Source organism: Thermobia domestica, chromosome 7 (genome assembly GCF_964235325.1).
Source record: "Thermobia domestica chromosome 7, izTheDome1.hap1.1, whole genome shotgun sequence".
In the NCBI taxonomy this organism is placed as follows: domain Eukaryota; kingdom Metazoa; phylum Arthropoda; class Insecta; order Zygentoma; family Lepismatidae; genus Thermobia; species Thermobia domestica.
The window spans coordinates 142,576,856-142,603,343 of record NC_137460.1 but is presented as its reverse complement, the minus strand read 5'-3'; positions in this window follow the sequence as shown (position 1 = coordinate 142,603,343).

Sequence of the window (26,488 nt, the reverse complement as noted above, 5' to 3'; positions counted from 1 at the left end):
GAATGGAACTACGTATCAACATATTGTTTAGCGAGGGAACTACATTGCACCTCAACCTACATAATGTCCATTATTGGGCTAGAGACAATCCACTATGGCACCGACTATCCATCGCATTAGCATCAGTGATCTCTCAATGTCTCATGTGTCATCCTGGGTATCTACATATATAAAATGAAATGATTCGATAAAGTAAAGGAGATAAACAAGATTTATACTTAGTATTTTTATTTTCTTCTATATAATTTTTTGAAAGTACTAAAATTAATTGAGATAATTCCACAGCTATTTATTTTCCGTAGGATGTATTATTTCTAAGGAATGTACTACAGGGTGTCCAATATACAATGCAATCCGGAATTCGGGATAGTAGAACTTTTGAGCCTGAAGTGATACACAAATAATGGTTATACCAAAATCAAGCGTTATTCATGCACATATCTTTAAACTAGGAAGCAACGATTGAAGTACATTAGGAACCACACAGTGTTGCCAGATGTAACCGAAGGTGTAAATCAATGTTTTTGCAAAACATGTAATTTGACTCATAACTCATACGTATGGATGTTCAGTCGTTAATTTTCATTTTGTTTAGTTGGGGTAGCTTGGAAACTATGGAGCAGAAGAAATAATTTTTCATTTCCACCGATAACTAATCGGATGAGGCCTCTGTAAGAGGGAACTAGGGAAATCGTAGTTTTCACATATTAACACTCTGAACTGGCAACCCTGCTGATGTTTCAGTGCATCAAAAGGTGTGTTACGGATCTGTTTACATTATGCAATTCCTGAAAACAATGAAAAACAAACTTTGAAATTATCATGATAAAATTTTACTTACATGCACTCGGCAACACTGCTATTCATTTCTATGGGGCTATTTAAAACAAGAGGTATACAAGAACAATTCTTGAAATATTCAAGACCTGGAAACGAATATTCGCAGTGCCATTGAGAACATTAACACGTCTAATCTTCGTATAGTTGCTGCGAACCTGGTGAAACGTGTGAACCAGTGTTTGAGTCAAAACAGGGGACACTCCCAGCATCCGCTGTAGAGCTGGTAACTCATTTCTGATAGTAGCAGTGTTGCTGGGTGCATGTAAGTAAAGGTTTTCTTATGATAATTTCAAAGTTTGTTTTTCATTGTTTTCAGGAATTGCATGATGTAGACAGATCCTTAACACACCTTTCGATGCACTGAAACAGCAGGGTTGCCAATTCAGTGTTAATTTTTGAAAACTACGATTTCCCTAGTTCCCCCTTACAGAGGCCTTATCCTATTAGTTATCGGTGGAAATGAAAAACTCTTTTTTCTGCTCCATAGTTTCCAAGCTACTGCAACTAAACAAAATGAAAATTAACGACAGAACATCCATAAGTATGAGTTGTGAGTCAATTTACATGTTTTGCAAAAACATTGATTTACACCTTCGGTTACATCTAGCAATATTATGTGGTTCCTAATGTATTTCAATCGTAGCTTCCTAGTTTAAAATATATGCATGAATAAGGCTTCATTTTGGTATAACCATTATTTGTGTATCACTTCAGGTTCAAAAGTTCTACTATCCCAAACTCCGGATTGCGTTGTATATTGGACACCCTGTATATTACATGATAGAAATATTTTGGCTGATTGTATATGTGTGTATTAAAATGTGTAATATAAGTATATAATTTTATAGTATTCAAGAAATGTTTCGACCTCAATATTGCAAGCTTGAAGTTGTTACCGTTAGTAAATATTTTGCAGATAATTTTGTATTGTAATATTGTCAATATAATACAAAATATTGTAATATTTTGTATTATCATGGAAGCGGAGAAGGGAAGAAATCAATCTTGGTCTCATTTGTGAAAGTAGCCTACATGGTATACACTATCAGGAAAATGTGAAGAAAGTTAGTCAGTAATAATGGGAGAGGGAAAAAAAATCAAAATCTAACTTTCGTGTGCATTTATTTCTTATTGTTAAGATTTGCGTGATTCATTTTACTAATATGTTTTATATATTTACAAAAGTAATACATCTAGAAGAAAATATACACTGATTTTGTTTTTATTTTATTTTATTTTGTTCTATTTGAAAATGTATAGAACATAGTTTGATGTTTCTCGTTTGTCTCTAACAACTTAATGTTTAAAATAATTCAGAATTGATAGAAAGCCTATGCCACTGTAACTTTACAAATTTACATGTGGATTGTAGAGCGAGTTGTTTTATTGCGTAATGTGGCAGGGTAATAATAAATACACGAATTTACAACATACAGTACTTTGGAGTAATGGTCATTATGAAAAGAAATACTATTAAAGCTTTTGAAAACAGATGAATTGTTATATTGAACGTAACTTCGTTAAAAGCAATTTCTTTGTGGAACTGTGTAATTTCGAACCTTTTTTTCTAAAACATCAACATAGATAAAACTTGTTTTTTTAACAAGAATTTTAGGAATGATCAAAAAATGGATCAAAAGATTGCGATCTTGGTCAATAATTAGCTTTTGGATCAGAGACCACAAAATATTTGAACGGCCTCTAAATCGAGTTTTCTACGGAATTAGCACATCATACTAAGTTAAGTGATAGTTTGGGTTTGGCTACACTATATGTATTTCACCGGATATAAGGCGTACAAGAAAATTTTTGATTGAAATATATTGGATCTTTTGATCCAAAAAAGTCAACATAGATAAAGCTTGATCTTTTTAACCCCTTTAATGAGAACACGCCTCTTTGCTTTGAACACCGAGCTATAAAGAACACAATACACCAGACTATGTCGGAAATATATTCAGACTGTGGACGAAGAAATTTTTTTATTCTTATTAAATGAGTCTGTAAACGTTTGCTCCGACTCAATGTTGTTTTCGGATCGCGTCTAGACACGCTTCTCATTAAAAACGTTAAGAGATCTGTATTGATCTGATTCAATATGAGCCTCAAGTGCTTTCAAAGTTATAGCAGACACATGTAAATGACAGTTATTATGAAACATGAATTACTTTCCAATTTTGTTTTTATTATGTTCTTACACTTGTTACAGACAATTCAATTACTCTTCACAGTGACATCAATATAATTTAATTTGTATTTTCAGACATAGCTTGAAATTATCAATTTATATAGGAACTTTTTGCGTTATAGTTTATATGTACACATATAAATCCACCATTTTTTTTTTTTTTTTTTTTTTTTACATTTAAAGCAATCTTGTAAACAATTTTCGGTTAGTCAGCTTCTGAAATATTAGATATTGGAGTTTCAGTAGAAAGCTCTACAATATATTGCTTATTTTTCAAATATTTGCATCGTCTTAAGATGGGTTCTAAGCCTTCTTTCGTAATCCGTGAGCAACCAAGGAGGAACAGCCATTCCAACGAAGGACAATGAATTGACAGATCTTCAGTTATCTCGTCGTCTAGTTCGTAACACCATGATAAATCAAGTTTTTTCAGTTTCGAAAGATCGGCTTCTATGAGAAAATACTTCATGCCACTGGAAGTTAACTCCACTCCTTTTCTCAAACACAGTGTTTCTAATTGCAAGTTAGAAATACTAAGTAAAACTTCATCTGTCATGGAATAACAGTTCACGATTGTAATATGACGTAAGTTACGAAGCTCTCTTAGTGCAATTAATGTTATGTCAAATAAATTTGATCCATTTAATCCTATACTCACAAGGTTGTTCTTTGTTTTCTTGATTAAGTAAAGGACGTCCCAGTCTGTAATTTTAGACTCTTGTGGTATATATATTTCTTCCAAATATCTGCAGGTGTCAATTAGTTCTGTCAGAAGCTGACTGTTCAACATATCAGGCAACATACTACAGAATTTCCTCAAAAATTTGAAATATTGAAATAAGGTTCGAAATGGTACATTTATACGTATATTGCCACCAATCGAGAAATTAAAGGGATGCGGAGAATTTTGTAATACGTTTTTCAAAGAACTAACTTTTATAGGAGAAAGGGAATAAATGACTAAGTCTTGAAGATTTCTGCAATATCGAGACATCATTTCTAAGATTATATCGGTATCAGCGTGTGCAATTATGTACACTCCTCGTAAATACGGGACATTTGATAAAATATAACAAATTGTTTCAAGGGATAGGTCAATGGTACATACAAATGTGGAATTAACCCATAATACTGGATCCTGAGCAACATTTTTCCATTGCACACATACCCGTGAAATATTCAAAACGAGATCATGAACTGATATCCATGAAAATATTTTCAACAGTAGTTCGTCCGGAAAATTGACCATCTCGTGATCAGTTGCTATGCTGACACATTGATCTCAAACTGGAATCTTTTTATCAATATTGTTCACACTTCCCATCTTTATTTTAAAAGTGAATAATTCTGTAAAACATATAAAAGAAAACAGGTCAGAAGTTTTTGATTGTTATAATCTACTATCTACATACGGCACCCGTATCTTTATGGGAAGGATTCCGGAATTACATATTGAAACGTAGTGCTACATATTTTATTAATTATTACGTTACATGAAGTATTACATACACACGAAATGTAATGGTACATGCTTCTATAAATTATTACAGTGTTTAAAGTATCAGGTACCCAAAGAGTTGGATTTTATGAAATGTAATGCTGCATACTTTTATAAATTACTACATTACATAAAGTATTAAGAAGTCAAAATATTTATATTGTATTTTATGAATTTGTACTGCTACATACCTTAATAAATTATTACAATGCTTAAAGTATTAGGCATCAAGAGAGTTATATTGGATATTATGAATTATAATACTACATACTTATATAAATTATTACATTTCTTCAGTCTTGTTAAGTAACGTAACGGAAGTAACGCGTTACTTTTTAAGTAACGTTTACTAGTAACGCGTTACATTTTATCCAAAGTAACTGTAACGGTAACTCGTTACAATTTGTAAGTAATGTTCCTAGTTTGCGTTACATTTCAGATAAGTAACTACAATATATGCATTTGTTTTTCGGAAACAACTGTGACTTTCCTGTAAGTGAATTTCTTGGAATGGGACATGAACTACATATGTCAGTGACCGACAGTCACCGAGATACAGAGTAACAGATAAGGTCATAGTGCCGCTTGCTGTTTCTGAAGATGAGGACAGCCTCAGGGAAATCACGTGTACTGATTGCAAGCACCTGGAAGATTTTGTCATAGATTTTGACAGCTCCAAATTAATACAATCAGTGAGTTCACCGGTTGGAACATTTGAAAGAATGTTTTTTCTTGAAAGCTGAGGATGATGATGGACAGAATTTAAAAGTAAAGTGTCTGAAGTGTCCCGGCGGGAAATATTTACCAACAACTGGGGTGCCATAATTAACAATATACAATAAGGGGTTAATATAAATAATCCGTATTCTGATGAGCATTCCTAATTTATTACTAGAAAATAGTTTGTTGATGGTATGTAATGTTGGAGTTCTTTCAGATAAGTTTGCGTATCCTAGACACCCGTTGATTACAGAGTTTGGAACAACTAGCTTTAAAAAGCATGTATCGATTTTAGAGTTTCTAGCAAGGTTTGATCACCTCAGTTTTGTTCTCATTTTATTAGTTGTAGTGTAACACTTTTCTATATTCTGTATTTTTAATTTACATAACAACATTGTTATTTTTATAATTATTTTAGCAGAATAATAATAAGCAGTCACTTTTATCTAACGCATAGGGATGGGCACGAGTCGACCTAAAACTCGACTCGACGGGACTCGAATTCAAGTCGAGTTTCTTGTTGAGCCAAAGGTAATTTTCTCGAGTCGAGTTCCGAGCCGATTCACTATTTTTGATGTCGAGTTTCGAGTCGAGACAAGTTTGATAAATGGCTTCTCGTTCAGCTCGTTTTAACTCGTTTTGAAATCATGGCCTGATTACACTGGAAAGCGAAAGCCATGAGAAATGTAGGCAGTAATATGGAATACTTTTAGTGTTACTCATGAGAGGGGGAAACTGCTCGCATTTTGCCTTGTCTCGATAATGAGACCACAAGATATTTTTATAAGGAGCTAAGTTCGGCTCGGATCAACTGAGCCGATGGCTCAAGCCGGTTCGCTTGGGCTCGAGCCGGCTTCGTTGGGATGAGCCACCTGCTCGGTTCGGCTCTACTGAGCCGAGGGTTCTAGCCGGCTTGGTTGGGTGAACTGTTGATTCGGCTCAGTTCTCGGTTTGGATAGATAGTAAATGAGCTATCAGCCGAGCTGCTAGAGTCGTTGACAAATCTAAACCCGGGCCAAGCAGTTTTGAATATATTTGGCCAGCGCTCGAGCCTGAACACTCAACCTAGACCTGTGACTTTTAACAATGTTTGGCTCGAATACTCAACCTAGACCCGCAACACAAATTCAGAAGCTCGTGAACAATATCCTTGATTTCTAGACTTCACCACTACCGAGGTTGGCAATCAACTAAAATCAACTTTAGTTTTTAAGTATTCAGATACAAACCACCTATTCTTCATGTTTATACATAGCGTTGTTATAATAAATAACAATAAAATAATAATAAGTTGTAGTAGTAGTAGCAACATTGATAATAATTATATTGTCTATGTAGGGTACTTGAAGAGAGTACTTGGAACTAAATACAGAATTTAGCTCGACTCGACTTGACTCGAAACTCAACTCGAATTCGAGTCGAGTTCGAGGGAATTTTTCAAGCTGAGTTCTCGAGTCGAGCTCAAAGATGTCTGTTTCGAGTTGAATCGAGTTTCAAAGAAAACTTGCTCGTAACCATCCCTACGAGTAACGCAGTATGGCATTTTAATCAGTGTTTCATTATATGAAAATGTTCATATAGCTGTCAAGTAAGAATTTGTTCTTGCATTTACATAACGGCAATAATAATAATAATAATAATAATAATAATAATAATAATAATAATAATAATAATAATAATAATAATAATAATAATAATAATAATAATAATAATAATGACATTAGTAGTAATAGTACGGAAAATTGAAATAATAAGGTTTCTTTTTTCATATATTCAAAGTTTCGGACCTAAAAGTAAGGCGTTACTTTCGAAGTAGGGTAACAGTTCTTTTGCTGGGGCAAGTAACGCGCTAGTAACAGTTAGATTTTAAGGGAATGTAAAATAACTTGTAACGCGTTACATTTTTACAAGTAACTTACCCAACACTGCATTTCTTAAAGTATTAGATATCCTAAGAGTTACACTGGATGAACATAAGAGTTCATTGTTTAATATTAGGTACACAAGGTTTAGTTTTAACCCTACAAAAAGAGAAGCGATAACACGAAGTAAAACGAACGTACATGGAAAATACAAGGAAGTCGCCCAGTGCATGAGATACCTCTTTGAGGGTTCGGACTGTTCTCCACACAGGTAATGCTCTAACGCATAGGTCAAATGGAAAAGTGACAGTGCATTATACGAGAAATATAAAGGATACATTAGCGTTTTCCAACAAATTGGATAATGGTAACAGGAGTGACCTGAGCAAAATGTGGTTTCGAGTTTTCCAGAGCAGAGTAACACCTTTCCGATTTATAAGCACTGGCTGCACATGTTTAATTTTGCATGTATACGTTCCAATAGCTGACAAGTAAACCTTACGTTTGGGTGAATCGAGTTGCTGACTGAGACACATATGAGAAAGTAGTACTAAATGTGGTCAGTATTTCAGTGAAGTTATAGGTGCGAAGCTCCAGGGGTTTAGGAGATACAGCTACCAGAACATCACATGGAAGTACAAAATAGTCTTCATACAGTTGGAAGTAAAAGCTCTGTAAGACCTCTTGTAACGACAATAGGTGAATAACAAATATATGGGTACATATTAGGACTAGGGGGAAGTCATATAGTAAGGGTAGACCTGGCGGCAGCCATCTTGAAATCCGCCATTTTGAATTAAGATTAAGTTTCTAAAATAGGAATAGGGTCATGTGATACATGATTTATGGCGCAAATTTAATCAGAAGAACAGTGGTGACGGTTATTTTGATTTACGCGCAATTGGTAAAAAGTTACAGGGAAATTAAATATTGTTGCAGCATATGTATTAGTCCTTTACCCCACCTTGTAAATTTTGTGTTAATGATAATAATTAAATAAAAAGCAGGTGGATAAATACTAGGTCTATGCTAAGAGTTGCTTTGATGGCGGTCATGTTCAACTCCGCCGTTTTGAATCAGACAAAAGTTTTAAACAAAACTCATAACATTGACACCTTATTAATAGCAAATTTTACCATAACTCCAACAATATAACCATTTTTGCTTTATCATTAACCAGCACAAAATTAAATGGATCGCTCCTTACGACTACTGCTTTAACGGAATTGTTAACGACAAATGTGTCAAGTGTAACTCGTTTGCCTTTGTCAGGTGTGCTCACTGTGAGCAGAGCATTTGTGCTAGTCATGCACTCTTTTCTGAACTACATATTGATTGTACTAATTGAGGATTTTTCTGGAAGAAAGACCCAAGTTCAATTATGACTCAATTCCACTTTGGTAATTTTTCCTTAAATTAGCAACTTGTTTATGCGATAACAAATGCTGGTTAATGATAAAGCAAAAAAGATTATAGCGTTGGATTTACGGTAAAATTTGCTATTAATAAGGTGTCAATGTTATGAGTTTTGTTTAAAACTTTTGTCTGATTCAAAATGGCGGATTTGAACATGGCCGACATCAAGGAAACTCTTACCATAGACCTAGTATTTATCCGCCTGCTTTTTATTTAATTATTATCATTAACACAAAATTTACAAGGTAAGGTAAAGAACTAATACATATGCTCATGCTGCAACAATATTTAATTTCCCTGTAACTTTTTAGCAATTGCGCGTAAATCAAAATTAACGTCATCATTGTTCTTCTGATTAAATTTGCGCCATAAATCATGTATCACATGACCCTATTCCTATTTTAAAAACTTGACCTTAATTCAAAATGGCGGATTTCAAGATGGCCGCCGCCAGGTCTACCCTTACTATATGACTTCCCCCTAGTCCTAATATGTACCCATATATTTGTCATTCACCTATTGTCGTTACAAGAGGTCTTACAGAGCTTTTACTTCCAACTGTATGAAGACTATTTTGTACTTCCATGTGATGTTCTGGTAGCTGTATCTCCTAAACCCCTGGAGCTTCGCACCTATAACTTCACTGAAATACTGACCACATTTAGTACTACTTTCTCATATGTGTCTCAGTCAGCAACTCGATTCACCCAAACGTAAGGTTTACTTGTGAGAATATAAAGTTGCGCGCAGATTGTCTGGCCAGGTGGCAACATTTCACGTAGCGCGATACCCCGAGCAGTCTAGTAAACATAGATCTTAGCCTTATGTTGTCATAATGGTGATTTTCGTTCTTTGAGAATAGGTATATATAGTAACAAACAATGATAACGGCACACCTTCTCCTCATATAGAACCTACTTCTCATCCGTGTCCAAAAATTGAACTTGACGATACAATAAAAGAACACAGGAATTTGCTTGAGTCGCTTTCTAAGTCGCAGTCAACTAATGTGGGACCAGGGGTGTAGCCAGCAGGTTTATGTAGGAAGGGCCCGTCGTTTTCCAGGGGGGGGGGCAGCTACAAAGCCAAAAGAAATTATGTTGCAACTAGTGTTTTTGAGGCCTGAAAAAAAATTTTGGTTTCCTTCCGGGAAACTAAAAAAACTGGTTTCTAGCTTATTATTATTATTATTATTATTATTATTATTATTATTATTATTATTATTATTATTATTATTATTATTATTATTATTATTCGCTTTTTTCATAAATTATATTCCAGGTACTTTTTATTATGTTTAACTAATAATTACTGTCCCGGACCAAACATACCTTTGTGCATAACTATTTTAGTTTAAGCCCTTCTACACAGGCCCTCAATCTACATAAAGCTGATTTTCTTTGAAATTTCACTTATTTTCTTTAAGATTTCCTGACAAATATATTTACTTATTATTCGTGACTAAAAGGAAAAACATAATTATTTTATTAACATCTATGTCTCATTTCCTGTTCTAGGAGCCGTCACATATTACGTAACGCCATTTTTTACCAATTTTTACCCCCTCCCTCCTGCTTGTCAAATTTCGTAACGCCAAGGCCGAACTTCTCCCCTTTGTTACGTAACACTTTTTAATTTTTGTTTTTTCATTATTTTGATTATTTTAGGGGTTACTGCAATAAAAGAAACTATTTTTAATGGTAGAACTTTATATTACAAAATGCTTATATTATTGTGAATATATTAGTAGCGTTTTTTGCCAACAAATCAAAGTATTAGAAAATGGCAGGCTCGTAATAATCTTTTATCCCCATAAGGTTGTTTAATTAACCAATCCTAATTCTTCAATACTACTGTCGTTTCCCCAAGGGGATCGCATCCATCATTTTAGGTCACTGGTGATTGACAAGGAGAAAGTACTGCGGAAGATGCAGTTAAAACTATAGGTGTCCAAACTCGCGAGCCCGGCGCTCATGAGCTCGGCACTCGCGCTCACTTCGCACTCACGAGGACTCATTTGGTTCAGAGCCAAAAAGATAGGAAACGCATTCCATGTGCAGAATTGAAAAGGAAGATTGAAACAACTTACAAAAAGGAAAAGCACATTCTTGAGGTCTGAGCTGTCATTTTATTGTTTAAAGGACTTCAAACATCTTCGATTAAAAAAAAAAAAAAAAAAAGAAAGAAAGAAAGAAAGAAAGAAAAACGACTTTTTCATGGTTATTATGAGGGGTTGGTATTTGTTTGAGGTAGGTGTTTTTGTTGTTGTTGTTGTTGTTGTTTTAGTAGCAACTTCCATGACCGTTTTTTTAAAATTAAGATTATAGAGTAAGCAAACTTCTTGACCTTGCAAAGTAGGAAATTTATATACTAGCAACTAATAAAGCTGTGGCTTCATAGAAAAGTCGAGCGAAATATGTATTATCTAATTGTAGCTTCTTTTTAAATCAAAATAAACAAGAGTAGCTCTTAAGAATGTTGAATTCCTGCACCATCATAGTTCATTGAAATTTAACTACTGTATTATATAATTTTAATATTTATAAATAAAAACTAAAACAAAATTGCATTTATACACTGGCGCAAATCCGGGGGGGTGAAGGGGGATATGTCCCCATCAATCTTAAAATTGACGTGCTGTCCCCCCAATAATCCAATTTGAAAAGTGTTTTTTGGGGATAAGTGTGATTTGTGTCCGACTGCCATAAAAGAAAGTGAAATGAAATTGATTTCTCTAGGCTTTTCCATTTCACCTTAATGATGTAAAGATTTGAAACTTCATTACATTAAATTTGTCATTAATTAGTTACTTTATTTCAAACTATTTGTTTAATTCCGATTGCTATAATGCTATTGAGATCACCATCATATTGTTGTGTCATTCATAATTGATTTTCTTTCTTCATAGTTTCGAGGAAGTCATTATTTATATTATTATAAAACAAGTGTAATAAAATTTTAATGTGGATCATTGTGGATGCCTCAGTAGAATATAAATATGCATATATTCAGATTTTAGAATGTGTTCACGGCACTGATATGTACCACTACTTCATCTATATCGCCTGATATATAATGCAACAGAGTTATTAGATTCATCTACTGTAATATGAGTCTCATCTCCCCCTCCCCCCATTCCCAGAATAAGCATCAAATCTGCCCGCCTTCCAATGTTGACGACAATTGTGCTCCCTTCATCTTCCATTGTGCATTCTTTTTCAACTTCATAAATATTTTGAGCATCGCTATAAAAGAAATGTTATGGGAACATTCTTACCCGTCCCCCCGAAAGTTGAAGACAGGTTTGCGCCGCTGCGTTTATATATAAGAATATTTTTAAAGCAAGGAATATTTATAGAAATATTAAATGTAATGCGGAGTGGGTATTTAAATAGATCATTGCAACTTTTCACAACATAAGGAGGAATGTTATCAGGACCACAATATGCTTTTGGTTTCAACGCTCGTATAGAATTTTCTATTTCTTCGAGGTTTATTTCATTTCATTGAAAATTGTTTAATATATTACATTCGGTCCGATTAGAAAGCGGAGTCAACGTTTTATGTGGCAGGTACATTGTTGTAAACTGTATGAAAATAATGTGCAAATGCCTGCGCTATTTCATTGGCACGTTGGATATCATGGCTATTGTATGTAAGGGTGCTTGATGACAAAGGTGTTTTGCGTTTAATAAAACAACAGATCTGGTTTGGGTCTTTTTCGATAAATCAATCTGAGTTTAAAATAAAAGTATTGTAGGTTAATATTGTCAGATTTTATTTCTTTAGGCAGTATTACAAATTGATCGCGATGATAAAGTGCATTTATTGATCCCTTTTTCCACTTGTTAGGGTGGTACGTCTTGAATTTTATTTTCCTACTTATAAGTAAACCAACATATGGATAGCTTCCGCTGATATGTCTTTTGGTTGGGACACATACAGAAAATATGTTGTTAATCATTTGATAGAAGTTTGTTACTGCAATATTTACATTATCCGATTGCAAAAGGCAATCCTAGTTTACTTTAGAGTTCTATGCACATCTTTTGGAAATCTGCTTTGCTAAAATTAAAACCCGATTCGTTAACTTATGTCTTATGTTTCTGTCATTATGGGACATTATGGGACATTTAGTCACACAGGGACATGAAGTTATTTAATTCTTTGCATTTATCTGTTGAAAATAGGCCAAAATTATAACATGTTTGATTTATATTAAAGTCCCCTATGCAAAGAACGTTGCTTCCTATTGGGACATTACTCTCAATAATTCATAAAACAATTCATATGTCGTTACAGTTGTATTCGGATTAATATACTGCACAAATAAACATTTTTAGTGAGTGACTGGAGAGCTTGACAATTACATATTCAAAATTTAGATCACAAGAATTTATATAGGATACATTGTAATTTTGATACTATTATTATTACAACCTTCCTTTGTAATTATTTGATAGTTCAAGATTTCTGTCTTGACGAAAAACTAGATATCTTTTATCAAGAATTGCCCATCAATATGACAGTCTGTTAAAAAAAAAAAAAAACTTTCGATGATTGTGATTACATCATAATTATTTGATAGGGCTTTCGCCCGTAAGCCAAAATTAGTTTGATAAAAGACTGACAATTTACAGGTATGATTTTGAAGCATGGTTTCGGATACATTGCTATTATCTGCAGAGCACGACAATGAACGTGCCTCGAGGCTTGGCAATACAATATAAAACTTGAAGGTGAAGGTCTGTTTTAACACATCTGGGATTTACTAGTTTTGTTGTATACTTACTAATTGATGCAGTTCCTGGCCACAAAATTCGCATCGGTTGTAGGTCGATTTCCGCTTCACCGACTCGGGGTTGGGTAGTTGGTTTCTTAACAATGGGGATGGGACGAAGGAGGTCAGTGTTGCCAGATCTACTGATTTTGCAGGAGATCTCCTGCTTTTTCTACGTTCTACTGATCTACTGCGGAAGAAAATGAAAAGTGAACAATCCCCTGCTTTTTCCTTACTTCGAGAAGTTGAAGAAATATATTATTATAAATATTGAATTTTTATTGTTTCCTCACATAAAAAGATGAAATTTCTCTGTTATAATACGCAAAGCTCTGTAGAGCATATAGCTATAGTATATAATATGAATCCAAAGAATACAACTGTACGTCATCTTCTATATGCATTATGGTTATCGTATTACAAGTAAGTGTTGTTTAGATTGGGACTTGGGTTGGAAGAGTGGCTTAGATCATTTCTCCACGATCGTCAGCAAGAAATCGTCTTACGCTACGATCATGTGTGACTGTACCATATAACTACGTTATCGCTACGTGCATGAAAAACATTTTCCCACTCCACTTTGCTCTTTCACTACGTTTTACTTCACACATGTGCGTATCAAATAATATTAATATAAATCGGGACTTTTCCCTTTCATTTGCTCAATGTAGTTAATCGGAAATGAATTCTGGACTGCTTGTTTTGACTACTGCCCCCTTAATAATGGCAAATTTTATTGCCTCCTCCCCGGATTTACATTCAAACGCCACCACTGTATATGTCTACTGCTTTCTCCTGTTTTTTTATCTTCGAATCTCCTGCTTTTCCAACTGACTGGTCTGGTAACACTGCTTTGAATGCCTTAGGCTGATTTGGTGACAAGGTTCAGAGCGAGGCTGACAAGGAAGGTTAAGCTGGATTGTCGACCACATAATGGTTCAATAAATAAAATCACATGTAATTTATTCCTAATAAAAAAATGAACAACATTATTACAAGCCTTCCTCACTGTTCTAGTGACTAGTAAGCATGCCTTTGGTGATCGATTCCCGGTGAGGAAGCTTTGAACTACAGTGGTTCGGATTCCACGTGAAAACTGTGTACCACGTCCACGTCTCATATAGCCTCGCTGATGAAAGGAAACGATAATCAACCAATCAATTAATCAGTCAGCAGTAGGCCTATAGCAAATTTCAGCTGCATAAACAATATGTCTTGTTGGACTGGTTAAATTCATTTTGGTGAAGCAAGTGTTTTAACAAAATTTCAATATTAACGTGCCAGACACTTCTATTTAGATATAAGAAAATACATTATTTTGTAACTAACTAATAACTCTATCCACGCAGATTCTGTAAGCAGGAAAAATGGAAGTCGATACGAAATTGACTAACATTATTTTAACAAAAATCTATTCTAATAGGTGTAGTTTGGGCTGTCGCAAAAATAGGAAAAGTTAGAAAATTCCTATTAATTTTAACAACTGTATCAGGGGTGGAAATTGGAGCGGCGAGTACGCCATTAATCAACCCATTTCATAGGGTCGCGGACATAAACTCACCGGCATTATCCTCTCCGGACATAAGCGGACAAAAACTCACCACTAATAATATAATTGTATTATAAGATAATGAATGCAATAAAGAATACAAGAATGATAACTAATTACATTTATAGGTTCACTAATTTAATTTCAGAGGAAAATAAATCTGAATAAAATAAATAAGCAACGGAAAAATGGTAAACGGAAAATATGACAAATATGAAAACTGGACTTTGAATATTAATATGAAGTAGAGTTTGAATATTAAAATATAAATTGAAAACATATTTGGACAAAGAAAAGAATACTACTTTCTTTTACTGAAGAAAGCAATCAAACCCTCTCCATTGTGCTGAAACTTTCGGTGCAGGAAATTTTGCAGCACAGAAATATCGATAAACGAAATTTTGGTGAAAGGGTATCTCTTTTTTTTTTTTTTTTTTTTAATGGCTGAAAGCATCTTAGACATATTTCATTTTGCTTTAGAAAAACGGGGTCGCGGACATAAACTCACGGCAGAAAGCTCACCGGACATAAGCTCACCATAAATAATACAATTATGTTATAACAATTGTATTTGTAATAACCTAATAATAATCAGCGACGTTGCTACAGAGGGGCTGAGCCTCCTAAAAATCTATCGTAAGGGGAAATCTCAGCATGTCTTACAAAATACAACATGTTATGTTAAACAAAGACTTTAGTGTTTTCTCTCTATCTCTCTCTCTCTCTTTTTTTTTTTTTTAACTATACAGTGATAGAGAGTACACAGTCGACAATACATTATTTCTATTGAACATAATTTAAAATACATAATTGCAGCAAGCTTTGTCGAAGTAGTACGTAATACGTATTTTCTATTAAACAGAATTTAAATTACATAATTGTATCAGAGTTTAGTTAATTTAGTTCGTCATACACATGTTAAAGATACGTTGAAAATGCAGTGCTTAGTAAATATAGTACATACACAATTTATATTGAACATACGTTAAAATACAATATTTTGCAACTCCAGATATTAAACCCGATAGTACGACCAACAGTTGACAAAAACCTCTGAACATCCCTTTTACCATCTGTGATTTCTCTACCCAGAGATTTCTCTACTTACTTAAATATAAGTAAGTAGTTATTTAATTACGGAGTTTAATGTATGTGTGGTTGGTTGATTTAAGTGGAAGCAGGGAAATGCACTTATAGAGGTAAAGAAAATAACTTATAGGTTCATGCCTCTACTTAAAAGAGGTACTTTTTATTCTTGTAGGAAGCAGCAAACTTATCAACAACTTCTTCAAGATCTAACGATTTAACAATTTTCTTCTCAATATAAAGTAACTAAGTTTTTCAACCTATCATCAGTCACTGAATTGCGTATATGTCTTCAATCTTTTCAAACATGATAATGATCTCTCACATGTAGCACTAGAAATTGATATAGTCACAAAGATGATACCTAGCTTGTAGGTTTCTAGGAATGAATTTTTGTAGACGCAAAGATCAACGAAATACATCAAGGAATCAAGTTTGTTTTTTTCTCGTCTTCATACAACTTAATTGTGTTTGAAAGGATTTTGAGTTCACATTTGAATATTTCCAGATCACTTCCATAATGCTGCGCCATAGGCTAGACGATGTTGTAATTTAGAAAGTTTTCACTTTTTGGATGTAGAGCGGTGATTGATCCAACGATTTTGCTACATGATCCAAAGCGGTTTTCCATTTCAGTGATTGCCTTATCAATAGTAGGTAGAAGAATATCTCTTAGTATATTATCTTTAGAAAATTCATTTTCTGCCTCCAGTGAAGGAAGAGATTCATCCAAAATGAATTTGTGATATTTCGATGGCAAATATCTAGTTCGTTTTCACGAGGAATCTCTATAGCCCACCTGTTTCCGGCTCTGGAATTTCAAGACCGTTTCTTTGTATATCTCCAAACATTATTGATAAATTTGTTCGAATGTTGTTCGTTGAGAGTCATATTCTCCAGATCTCATCTTCGGTAGAGTTTGAACTAGTGAATCTACAAGAATCAAACCTTCCGACATGTCTGAATCTACTTGAGATAAGGTGAAGCTCAAAGTTATAGCATGGCAGCAATCATCTGAAATTTTATCGGTATCAGGACATTTGAGGTATAACCAGAAAACCAGTTTTTCTGGGACATTTGCGGTACTGTTCAAACCTTTTCCTTAGATAGTGGGACATTTGCGGAACACACCGTGTATCGTGCGAAAAAAGCATCCATTTCACACCACTTTAGTCTAAATTAGAATGAACATAATAATAAAGGAGGTGGGTATGGAGATGAAATAGCCTAATATTATGCGACTCATCTTGATTGGCTGCTTTTGGTAGGTTATGGATATATAAGAAGAGATCACGCGGGTCACCTAATGGAAACTATCACAGTAATCGAAACCTCTAAGAAGAAACCATGTACTTTTCATCAGGGTTTTAAGTACATACAGTATCGAAATTTCAAGAACGGGAGCATAACTTGGAGGAAACAAATATTGTTCCGTTGATCTTCGGCTTCTTACCAGCACGAGATAGTAAGACATATCAAGGATTTTTCAGTTTGGTGAAGGCTAATATTAATGATTGGAATCCGAAATTAATCAAATTGGATTTCGAGCATACAGCAATAACGTCTCGAAGAACACTGTTCCAGCAGGAAACGCACATTAGTGGGTATAATTTTCATTTCAATCAGTGGAGGAAGGTTAAGGAACTATGACTATAAATCAGTTCCAGAGATGAGGCTCTGCCTCAGAATGTGTTCTGCCCTAGCATTATGTGTTAGTGTTATGCGTTTGTCTCTAATGTACAGTCACGAAAGAAAGTATTCTTCAGTTAACAAACTTTCTTTTCCTTATAACTAGACAATAAATTAGTGTATTAGAGTACCGATTTTGGCAAATTATCAAATTATAACTATTCTAAGGATAACAATAAAAAGATCCAAATTAATTAATTTGTTTCTGAGTTATTGGCAAAAGAAAATCTGTCAACTGGCAAATACTTTCTTTTCCGTGTGTACTAATTGAATACTAATTCATTGAACGTTGTTAATTTTGACTTTGTCTCTTATACTTATTCCGAGATTGATCTGACAAAAAATCCCTAAATATGCTCATAACAATGGACAACTGTGTGCAAAATGAGTGACTTATGATAAACCACTCTGCAGGCAAGTTGCTCTTTGCTCTAATACTTTCTCGTAATTAGAATATGTTGAAAACGAAGAAAAAAGAATATTATATTTCAACTCTAAATAAATACTGGCAAATAGTTATTGGAAAACTGTTAATGAAACTTATAAAAGAAAACAATAAATAAATAAATAAATATTTCTAAAAGTTCTCTTTAAATGTCATCGACAGGCATTTGACCAATCACAGATAATGATTTATTTATTTATTTATTTTTTAGTTTTGGCCAATCAAAAACAAGAATTTGTTTACATCTTTTGGATGTGACTACCATGTATTCTAGTAAATGTTTTTTTTTCTTTTCTGTATAAGTGATCCTTATACTTAGGTTTACATGTTCTGAGAAAGGTTTGTATGTATGGTGAGTTAATAATGGTTTTACTATATTCTGAAAGAAGATTTTTAGTCTGCTTTTAGTATGCAGAAAAGCTCCGAGTCCCCTGAAAAAGTTATGTTATTCTCCCCTAGAACAACTTGCTGGCTACACCAATGTTATAAAATTTGGTGTTTGTATAGCAGTTGATAGTGTGTGCTTATCCTCTTACTGAACACTCGAAAATATCCTTTCTTAACTTGGAGAATAAGAAGCTATTTCGAATAGTACCGCAAATATCCCAGTACCACAAATGTCGATACTCGAAGTACCGCAAATGTGGATACCGCAAGTCTTGCGCTTTTATTTTATCAGCCCGAAAACATTCCCTTTTTTACAGATCACACTAATTTGCCGGATGGAATGATGAAAGTAAATAAATATCACAAGTTCCAGATTTGGATTAATACCGCATAATAATATAAATAGTTGTTTGGTAGATAAACTGTAATAATAATAATAATAATAATAATAATAATAATAATAATAATAATAATAATAATAATAATAATAATAAATAAATAAATAAATAAATAAATAAAAGTAAAAAGTGACGGACAAGGACAAATGTTCTTAAGGGACAAACGTCACGCAGAAACAGGAACTGAACTGCAACAGGACATTGATTTACCATCCCAGCCCACTTTAAATTTTAATCCTTGCTCTTGAAGCTTAAGTTTCACTTTAAAGTAAATTGCCAATAATTTTCGTGTGTTCCTAAAAACTAAAAAAAAATGTCCCGATTTCATGCTCTAAAAATATGGTAGCCTGATCAGTGACGAAACCAGACATTTGGTGCCAGGGCAAATTTTGCGATTAGCACCCACTTCATCTACATCTACACCAATAAACACACCGAATAGTTTGCTAGCGCTCGGGGCAACTGTCCCGGTTGCAGCCTCTTGTTTTGGTCTGCCCACAGTTCAATTATATTTGGTTACTTTTATCCCTTGAGCTCTAAAACTGAGTAATGAATTTACCTTTACTTTATTAAAATGATAAAGTAAACACTCTTTGAAGCGAAAAGAGGAAATGTGTGTTTCTTTTCCTAATATCAAAAGTGTCAGAACAGACATTTCAATCATGACTTTACAGCAAAAGAAGTATACGTGTTTTTTTTTCTTTCTTTCGTTTGTTTACCTTTACTAGTTTTTAGAATTTGACGTGAATTCAAATACACAAACACTTCACACCCACATCGAATTGGAAATTGATTACTTAGTGTATGAATTATAATAAGTAGTGTACGAAGACTTCTTTCGTCCAACACAAGTGTAATGTTTTACTGCAACGCATGCTGTTTGTAAATAAACATCTCATATTTTAGCATGACTTTCAACATTGAAGCGAATGAGAATGTCGATTGATTTTGCTTTTTTTCCCCGGTTCTTTATCGAAAACAAAGAAGATAACCAGATAAGAGGACTTCATACCTCCACAAAAACGTGCAGAACAGACCTTCCGTTTTGAACATTTCTCTCAGTTACGACTAAAGATAGAACTATGGAGTCTTTTTTATATTGTTCACAAAACATGTCGGCACAAATCCTTCAGAACAAAAATTTAAAAATTTTCATCCTTAATGAGTAAATTTGGTATAAAAATGGGGAATAAACGTCATTTTCACATGCAATTATCTCCAGAACCCCACATGCTAATAAAAATCCGTTTTGAAGGAATTGTGCATTGATCTTTGCACTTGACACTCGCACTATAACTTGTAAAGTCAGTTTTGATATATCGATACTGTACGTGGAAAACGAAACCCTTGTAACAGCGTAAAGTTTATCTGCACTGTAGCGACATCTTGTGCTTAAAGTTCGACAGGGCCTAAGCCCCACCCACAGTAGAATTCGGAGGGATACAATAAAGTAGTTCGCGAGGGAAGATCCGCATGCGACGTCTGCTGGCAAGGAAAAGCAGCATTATTGTGTGTATTGTGTGACAGGTGTAATATTTTTTGACGTGTGCATTTCAAGAGTTTACTGAAGTCCCCAGCATGAAGCCAAGGAAGAAAGTAGGGATGTATCTACATGAGCGCAGAAGCAAGGCCAAAATAAGAAAGATTTTTGCTTATACATTTGCTTTTTGCTCATTGCAACAGAGATTCTACTCAAAGATTTTTGCCCTACACCAACTCTACTAGCAATTTGTCGTTGTGTATATCTTCCTTCCGCCAGAAGCGTTTTGATAACTTCCACTATACGTGGAGAAAGATGTCTGGTTTTCACATTATGCAGCAATTACAGGACTTCACAGACTAAAATTTTAATACACAAAACACGTCACGATCACTTTAAACTGGCCCATTCGAACTGTTGAACGCTTTGAATGTTGTGACTGCTTACGACTGCAACCACAACACTTCAGACTGTAACTTGTTGATAGAAACCACAATCGCTGTATTAGAGACCTGCACGGGCCGGGCTCGGACTCTGTTATTTCTTTGGGCCGGGCCGGGCTGGAGCCGATTATTGCATTTCTTTAATAGTTATTGACTTTCGTTAAACAATAATTAGAATAAAGGCAAACGCTGAAGAAGTGTGCCCGTGAAAAATGTTACAAAAATAAAACTTTTAAAATTTATCGGGCCCGGGCCGAAAAATTCGGTTCGTGCAGGTCTCTGCGCTGTATACAACTGAAACACCACTTTCAGAACTTTCTCCTCCACTAATGTCATCTGCTGTTCAACGGTGATATCATCACTTCAACTGTACAGTAAACAAATGAAGGATCCTCTATTGGTGGTTTAACCCTTAACTCACATGTTTTAGAACTCCTAAATTAGGGCTGCAACATGAGCTTTGCATTTTACGGGCGTGAGTCTAATAATTTGAACACGTCTGTACACATTTGATTGATTAATGACAATAGGAAATTACTTTTGCAGTAGTGGTTGATACTATTTGTTAAATAATTATCTACCATTAATATAAATAATGGAAAATATATTAAACTCTTTATTGTAACTTCTTGCGTTTATATATTTTTCAAAATTTTTGGGTGGGTCCGTGCCTACCCGGCCTCCCGCTAAAGCCGCCACTGATTGTAACACCCTGTACATGTAAATATACTGTAGATTTATGAAACGAAATGTGGAGAAAGATAGGAACACTTGAAATGTATTAATATTGTATTGCATAATGAAAGTTTCCTGTATATGAATTTCAAGAGTATATACATATTGTGTGTGTGTGTTCCCGTGTATGTGTTTATTTCATTGTTCACGTACTAATTCAGGTGTTTTTATTATTGTAGTAGAATAGCATATTTCGCGGTTTGTTAGAATTGTCTCCTTTCTAAGTGATTTGTTCTTAGGAAGTTATAATTTGTAATAATACGTGTTACAAGACCTATGCGACAATTTTCGGAAGATTATTCCGGACACGAAAGAAAGACTTTTTGAACATTAGTGCAACTAGTTTCGGAGCTGCAAGATGCCGAATGCGTAGGAAATTGAATTTCAAGGGAATGTAATTTTAAAGCTACTCAATGTAGAGAGTGCGGCTTCCTAAATTACTGTCGAAGTCATATCTTTTCTATTTACAAATGTTTGTTTCAAAATTATGTATTGTGTCCGGAATAACCTCCCGAAGTTTGTCGCATACGTTTTGGAACACCCTGTACATGTACATATAGCTTTATTAAGTTTTTTAAAGTATTATGGAGCTTACAAAACGAAATGTGAGGAAAGATAGGAACACTTTAAACTTATTAATATTGTATTACATAGTGAACGTTCCCTACGAATTTTAAAAACGCGTTTTTTTTTCCTTTTTCACCTAATGATTCAAATGTTTTTGTTGTTTAGTGTAATATATTTTGCCTCTTGGAACTCGCATTTCTATTGCATTTGTACTTGACGTAAGCTAAATTAGTAATAATACACAGAGTGTTACAAGATCTATACGGCAAATTTTGGGAGGTTATTCCTCTCTCACACACAAAAAGTTCTTTTGAACTTTTGTTTAGTCACATTGACACCCGTTTAGTGACACGTTGAAAGGATTGTCACTCCGTTTGACATTTCAGTTTTGTAAACTTGACATTCCAGAAGGGTGAAATTTGACGTCATTCTGGAGTTTTCTGCAATCTGTTATTTTTTTGGTAGCTAAACATACCTTTCCTTTTCTTTCCTCCCCCCTTGTAACATGCAGGGTTCGGTTCTCGTTGGTCCCTGTTCGGGATAAGCCATTCTTGTAACACGATTGGATCGTGTTGGGTTCGGTTCCAGTTCGGGGCAGCCGTTCTTATGGCCTGCAGGGTCTAATTCTTGTTCGAGCTAACCATTTTTGTGACTGGAAGAGTCTGATGCTTACCTGATCCCATTCGGGATAACCAATTTTTATAACTCCGCTGGAAACAACTCCTGTTCAATACGGCTTACCTGTGGTGGATTTTAGTAATTGGCATGAAGAAGACATTCGCAATACAAATGATAATACTACAATTGAGAGTGCGCAAACCTCCCAAGTTGGATCTCGAACCAGAATACTATTTCATTGAGGTTGCGACTGCGAGTGCCCACCATCCTTGCCACGCCTGCTGGTATCAGCGGAATAAGTGCAAGTCATTAGACATAACATCCAGCAACTCTGTAGTGATTGTGCAGAAATACTGTAAAGGTAATTGCACATAAAGAAATAGATAGTGTGTAAGTTTTATTCGCTTAACACAGGTTTATAATACTTACGTTAACAACATTACAACATTTTGTTAGTGATTTATTTAACATGTACCAACACACCATAAGCCCAAAACTTTATAAATGTGTAATTTATGCGAAGAAATTATTATATATTTTTATTTTATTCTTTCTTTCTTTAAGGAAGATGACGCACTATGAATGCCGGCTAAATTTTATATTACGCAGTGCACTAGTGTTAAACACACGCCATTTCGGTATCACACTTAACCACACTATAAATTGATGGATTTTGGGGGGGGGGATCATGTAGTCATTCTTACGAAGAAGATTTCTCCATGCTTCTTGTTGCTCGTTGGACAGTCATTATTTAGCTTCCGTGGAGGTTATTACTTTTCAATTCCAAGTGGAATTCACCCTTTTACTTGTGTAGGTTCCTTAATCATGCCTCGTTGCTTACATGATTTCACATATTAAACGTTGTCTTGGTATACGAACATAGATTTTGTATTAATTTTATATTTATATACCTGCGCAGATTTAGCTTATTCTTTTCATTATCAAACTTATTAAATCTTGATGGATTGCGAGGAAAAACTTTGATATTCTTCTCGGGCGTCACTGTAATAGAACCAATCAACCGCCATAACCACTTAGAGTACCTTTCGCGGCCTTTTTGCCTCAGCGTCAGTATGTTTACGCTGAGCATGCCAGAAAAGATTTTATAAATATTCATAATAAATATCCTTCATCAAAAATACAAATATCAAAGGGCGTTAAATAAGTTCACCATTAAAACAAAATAATTAAAGCGTTAAAAACAGTAAAAGTATTTTACGATGGCATTTGAATTCAAGGGACTATTTTTTAGATTGTCATAACCACTTTGCACCTCCTTTGTTCGGTGGACAGGAAGCACGAGTCATCACTCACAGGGTTGCCAACTTTTACAAAGTTAAAACCAAAACACAGTTTGCGTCGACGAACAGTACATGAAGCCTCATTCCAATTCAGCCAGCAGTAACTGGGAAATTTTAAAATGGAATGGGAGTGAGGGGGGGCTACACACTCATAAATGGCGTGCGACACGGACGATGATCTTCTTTGAAGATTATCAGAACCCTGGGATCTTGGGTTTCCTCTTCTTAGAGTTATTTTTCCGGTTATTATTCCTCTTCTTTCTTCCATTATTAACATTTGATCCATTATGGTTCATTAACACTTTACACAGACGTAGATGGGCTTTTTATTTTATGGGCTATATACTTTAAATGGGCTCTTCTTTTGTATGTGTAAATATAAGATTACATTTCTTTTCATAATACAATATTTCAATATAAGTTGAATAATATTGATTATCTATTATATTTTCATTTTATATTATATCCTATTCATATTCTATTTATTAACATCAAACCAATATATTTCTTACATTATTACTTAAATCATAAAATTTTCATTTTTTTTTTTTTTTGTAAGTATCTGACTCGTGTTTTTACATCTTACACTAAATATTATTATCGTACTAAACACATGAAATTTTCAATATTTTGAGAAAAATGACACATGAAATGCAAAAATAACCTTTTCATCAATATATGCTTCCTTATAACTAATTCTCAAAATAACTCCTAATAATGTAATATTTTCATTCTTCAAACCTTTAGAATACAACATTTAAACAGCACTATTAATTAGTTAGTTAACTTCAAACACAATGCAATAATACAGTAACACGAATATATAAAATGAAATCTTTTATTCGTAAACAAATTTTTAAAACATATTACATATTAAAAACTTTATTTCACACAATATTGAGTAATATACGTTTTGTCGAGATTTAATAAAATTTATCGGCGCCTTAAAGATTCGCAGCTAAATTTTTACAACGTAATAATTCAGTTATGACTCTCTCTGATCACTCGACGGGATCTGCCTGGCTAAATTTCGAAGAAACCTACCCACAATAAATTATTTATTTTACCACCCTGAGATGAGGCTGAATTAAAGAATACAAGGTTAAAAACTTAAAATAATAAAGAATAGGATTTACCAAAATAGCTTACTTCGAGCATTAAAAACATGTTACATTACCCATTACACATAAAAGGGGGGTGGGGACCCTCATCTCCATGACTTGGCATATTTCTTTGCTGGTTTTTCCATTGCTTTGGAAAAGAAATATCAACGGCCATCTGGAAGTCGCATAGCGGGTCACAGATGCCTGCATATATCATATGAAACGACTTTTTTTTTTTTTTTTTTTTTACATTCCTTGTACTTGTTCATTTAGTGCCACATAAGGATTCTGTAGATTTACTAACGCAAATTCCAATACATCAGATGAACACAAATTTTTACAGTACAGAAAATTCAAATACTTATCAATATCTAACAATTCCTCCAAGATTTTATGTATTCGTTGGTTATTACTTCTGGATTGAACACTTTGAGATAAACACACTGGTGTTGTGGTTAATGCATTGCAAAGAACACTTTCAACACTGCTTTCTAGATCTGAATTTTTAAATTCGCTTGAAATTACATCATGGTATTTCTCAGAACTATGTTTCACTGCAAGATTTAACCAGATTTTACGAGTTTGTTTCGTAGGTTTCCACACCTTAAGTCTATCCACAGAATGCGAACCAATAGATTTACCAGTTAAAGGATCTAACAATTTACCAATCTTCTTAATTTCTAATTTTCATACGGTTCAAAAGGAAATGTTTAATTTTGCATTCATCAATATTATGTATTCATTTTTTTTTGTAATATTCAAGTATATTACACATCGCTACGGTCAAATTTTCAAAATGTACACAATCCAATTTTCTCACAAACATATTTTTATCCAATTCCTACTCTTGGTTTTTGAAGTACAACAAGAATTTTGAATTTTATTCCAAAACGTTTAATAAACACATCTTCGTAATCGCCTGTGTGGTTTCTGCGACAAATATTTACTTTGATAAACACTAGCTTTCCATACGCGTATGATTTTTCACTGTCAGTAGCAACAACAAATCGTATATTGGCAGAAATTTTGACTTTCGACTTACCACATTGCTTCACTAACTTGCAATTTTCACATATTTCGTAATTATGTTCACTGCACTTATTTTCTTTCAAAATTTTGTTGCGGAAAATTCTCTGCCTAATTTTGTATGAAACATTGAATTTGCTTTTATGATCAACCCGGTTTTTCATTTTCCCTGTGTGCTTACGCCTCTGTGCTATTACTGAATGCTCGTGCCACCTAGCACAAGTTCGTTGGACTAACCTAACTTTTGCCTTTTTCTCGCGTTTGTTTTGAATTTTCGACGCCTGGCTACGACACGGTTTTCTCACTTGATTTCTACATTTTTCACCGACACCATCATGATTTTTAACGACTAACTTC